The 4,631-nt window shown below is 36.4% G+C and overlaps 1 long non-coding RNA gene across 1 annotated transcript; it reads left to right on the plus strand.

The window, feature by feature from the left end:
• Positions 1-1,266: 1,266 nt before the first annotated feature.
• Positions 1,267-4,213, plus strand: LOC125214728. Its single transcript, XR_007175164.1, has 3 exons — positions 1,267-1,537; positions 2,457-2,545; positions 3,923-4,213. It is a non-coding gene; the product is annotated as an uncharacterized LOC125214728 (long non-coding RNA).
• The last annotated feature ends 418 nt before the right edge of the window (positions 4,214-4,631 follow it).

Genomic DNA, 4,631 nt, shown 5'->3' on the forward strand with positions numbered 1-4,631 from the left:
AGAATGGGGAAATAGGGGTGTGATTTGAAGCTGATTTTGTGGTTGAGTGAGAGTGGCAAAAGAGAATTCAGAGGCATTTCCATCAGCCATTTTTAGGGAAAGAGACAAGTGGCAGGAGTTTCTGATAATGTTGCCCCTTGTTTCTGAACCCTAAATAATGTTGCCGGCGAGACCACTGTAAACGCTGAACCGGGAGTTAAAGAGCTGGCAGCCTATGCGGCAGGCTCAGGAGAGGCAGAGAGTTTGAAATTGATCCGAGGTACCATAAACAAGATCTCGCCCTCCTTAAATTCGATATCTTGACAAAGGACCGGCTGTTCCTCGACGAACAAGACATCATGCCGGTGACCCAAGGTTAGGGAACATGCCTCTTGGGCAGATTCACGGGGGAAAGGAAACCATCTACGACCTCACAAGAAGATGGCCATGCAAATCTAGAGTCACCTTTCACCGGAGGGTTGGCTCTGCTTCCAATTTGGATGTGAAGAAGATCGGGAGATCGTACGACAAAGTGGACCTTTCGATATTTTTGGCATCCCACTTGTGCTCCAACCAATGCCCAAAAATTTCGACCCGAACATGGAGCCGGAGGTGAACATCCCACTATGGGTGAGGCTTGTTGATCTCCACATGAAACTCTGGAACTTTATGGCAGTCAGCAAGATAGCGTCGTGCATCGACACGCCTCTCTCCACAAACTTTGCCACCTTGAGAAGGGAGACCTTCGACGACCCGCGTGTAACATCTAAAAAATATGATCCTAGATGAAAATTGTTTTTTTTTAGAAAACCAAGGAATCAGGATTTCTTTTCAAATAATTCAATATGAAAATTATTCGACAAATAGACGGGAAATTTCACAATATGAAGGCCAAACGTATTTGTAATATCCCAGAGTTAAATTAGAAATAGAATTGGGAAATCTAAGATTTAGTATATGTTTTTCTTGTATGTATCTTTATGTGCATAAGAATGTCAACATGTGGAAAAGAAGAAAAGTAATAGTTAAGTATAGGAGAAACAAAATAAAGGAAGAATTGTAATATTCCTAAGTTAATTTATTTATTTATAGTTAGAATTTAATAAATAGTGGGTCTTTTATTAGTCATATGTTCGAATTAGGAAAATAGAAAATTAGAAAAGGAGATAAATATGAGAGAAAGAAAAAATGGGGAAAAATAAAAGAATGGAAAGTTGATGACTAAGTTGGAAAAAAAACGTATCACAGGGAAAATTTAGCAAGAAGAAAAAGGATAAAGAAAAGAGAAAAGGTTTAGAGGTGGATTTAAAAAAAAAAACCCATCCTTCTCCTCTATCTTTGGCTCTCTCTCTCACGCTAACTGCCTCCCTCTCTGTAAAAATTTGATAACTCCTCTACTCCCTTCGATCAGTTACCATGACAACTCCGGCCCCTCCACTATGATACGAGTAGCACACACCACCAATCGCAGCTCTCAATTTCCCCTAATTTCTCTTAATTTTGGAGCTTAGATTGCAAACCCACCTCCACTTAGCTTCCAAAATAGTTGAAATTAAAGGTTATATTCTTTCACACCTTGCTTAATCTTGTTTCTGAGCATAGTATTGATGATAGTTGGATTGAATTTAAAGCCCAAAGTTGAATATGAAGAAGCTTTAGTTTTTGCTTTTTGTTCTAGCTTGATTTTCGAATTTTGATAGAAAGTGTTGATGAAATATAGTTCTATTATTGATTCCTTGCATGTTTAGAATATGAAAACAGAACTTAATTAGCGTTTCTATAGGATGCAAAAATTAGGGTTCATAGAATTGGGGGTTTTGTATTTTTGATGATTTTGTGTAAATTGGTTATGAAAATATGCAATTAAGTTTATGCTTTGATAGAAAAGGCATGAAAAGGATGGAAAAATCTGATTTTGAGGATAGTATGTGACATTAAGCTCTTGATATTGAGTTTAAAGCTACCTTCTTGATGGTTTTGATATTGTATAATGTTGGGGCTGATTTGTTGTGAAGTTTGATGTTATTTGTTGATGCTTAAGCAAGCTGAAATGTCTTAATAAAGAGATGGTGAAAGGGGTTAAGTCGTTGGTGGACATCAAAAGATTTTAGTTATGAGTTTAGCTTCAATATGCCAAAATTTTGAGTTTTACTTTAAAATAAAGTGGTTGTCCCATATTTGAAAAATTAGATAGGTTTATTGTATGGAGAAAAATGGTATTGTGAAGTTTACAATTTTGGGACAGCCGAGTATAGCTCTCTTTTTCTAGATTTATTGAAGAGTATTATCGAAACTCTTTATTTCTTTATAGTCTAAAAGTAGTTAGATGCTTTAACATGTATATACGCTTTTAATGACTTGTTCTGCGATGAAGGGAATAGTATAAAAAGGGAAATATATAGATGTGATGATTTGATTTTTACTTGTGTTTTAAATGTTTATTTATAAATTGTATATGTGGTTACTTGAAAACATAGGAGAACCAGGTTCCAGTGCAAATAACAAAGGAGATGACAAGATCATGGAGTAAATGAATAAATACATGGAGTTTTATTGATCTGTACAGGTAGTGTATGTGTATTCATAATTTATTGACTTTAACTTGATATATATATTACCACGTGTGTTTAGGTGATCGGTGTTCTATTCTGTGCGCTTGAACTTAAGGAAGTATTTGAAATATATGAGACTTCTCTAAGTCTATGTGATATTGTGGAATAGTTGAATAGTGATCAAAGTTTTTGTGGACTGTATAATTTAATGTGGATATGACAGGAACATGAACGGTATATTGAAAGGTAAGATGGTGGAGATTGTTGGTTTCATAGATTGAAATTGTGAATATGCATATGATATGCAAAGCAGTTTAAATGCTTTTATACGTTGAGCGATGTGATAAAAGATGTGAATATATGCGTTATGCCCCATTGCTTCAGTGAGTCACAGGGTATAGTTGGCATGCCATAGGACAACAATACTGCACATATGTTTGATCATTCGTCTTCTGGATAACCGAAGCGATGATCCACAAGATATGTCGACAGATGATATGTTCCCTATACGGGTAATATGTGACAGATGCCTTATGATAGGCCATATGAGAGAGGTACAACATCTTATAGTACCTCATACAGATAGCATCTGGTAGTACCTAATACAGATGTACATGACAGATGCCCACATCGACATCGGGCTATCTATAGTGTCCGTGTACCTGTGTCCATCACTAAGCATAACTTGGGGCTAAAATGTGTTAACTATTTGAGAAATGATAGTTGTGCTTTCACATTTATTAGATGATTATGATTGTTTCAAAGTATGTATATTGCCTTGACTGCTGAAAGAAAGTGACAGGGACAGGATTATGTGTTATATCGTGCTATATGTGCTAAAGAAATTATCAATATGTTATGAATGACTCAGGTTATATTCTCTATTAATTAATGAGAGAAAGTGATAAAGTGACAAGAGGATGATATGTTATATGATGATGAATCTGCCAGGTAACATGTTGTTGTCGAGAGTATAGTTTGATTGTTAAGATTATTGTGGTTGACAAGTATCATATTATTATTTCAAAGTGCAACCTATTTGTTTATACAATTATACTTGTTCTACCACTTCTATGATCCGACAGATTTATTTGGTGGAAAATATGATTTGGTTAACAGGTTGCTAGTATACTAACGTTGAAAGTACAGTTTTTTTTTTAGGATTATGTTTGATATATGATTTGATAGAATTAATAGTATATGAAATGATATTTTTGATTGATATCAGATTGGGAGATTGAGATTTAATATAAATAGATGTTGAACGACTTTTCAGGTAACAAAGCTATTAATTTGTGATAGTGTTGTCGATGGAAATCTTAGGGAATATATTTGGGAATGCGGTTTCACTACGAGCTTAAGCTCACCTCCATTTCTCTTCCCTTTTGCAGAGTATAGTGGCGAGAGATCTCGCTAGATGGGCAGTTGTGCGTGTCAAGTCATTGTCTTATTTGTCGAGGAAGTTAAAGTGGTTTGGACGTGGCATGTTCAAGTTGAGGATATGTAGATATATTAATTGCTAGTTTTCTTTGTTGTAGCAGGTTGCAATTAATGTAAGTGTCCTTAGAAAAAAAAAACACACAGTAGGAAAGACTTATTCATAATAAGAGGTGAACATATAAAAAATGTGACACTAATTATTCATTTTCATAAAACGAGTAAGGGGTGTTGCACTGCGAGTACAGATCATTGTGAACACAACTCGGCTGCTGAAAACCAAAATTGATATTCAGATGCCATCTGGGCTTATTGAACAAAAGATTGAATATGAGTTCTTCCCCAAATACTGTAATGGTTGCAAGATGTACGAGTATTTCGTGGATGATTGCCGTGAGCGGCACAAGGAGTATATCTAGAATGGTTTTAACCATGCCAAAATTAGGGAATGGAGAAGAAGTAAGTCGCGACCCCGTCTTCAACATAGTGCTGGGCCCTAGCTCAAGGAAGAGGGAAAGATGGGCCGCAACCGAAAGCTTTTGCTCGCAATGGGGACCAGGCTGGCCGCCCTGGCCAATACGAAAGGGCTAGGTCCCGCTCAAGGCCAAGACAAAAGCAACAGTGGAAACCTACCCTACCAGTGCCCTTTATCCTGTCCTGGTC

The sequence above is a fragment of the Salvia hispanica genome, chromosome 3 (assembly GCF_023119035.1).
Source record: "Salvia hispanica cultivar TCC Black 2014 chromosome 3, UniMelb_Shisp_WGS_1.0, whole genome shotgun sequence".
Taxonomy (NCBI): domain Eukaryota; kingdom Viridiplantae; phylum Streptophyta; class Magnoliopsida; order Lamiales; family Lamiaceae; genus Salvia; species Salvia hispanica.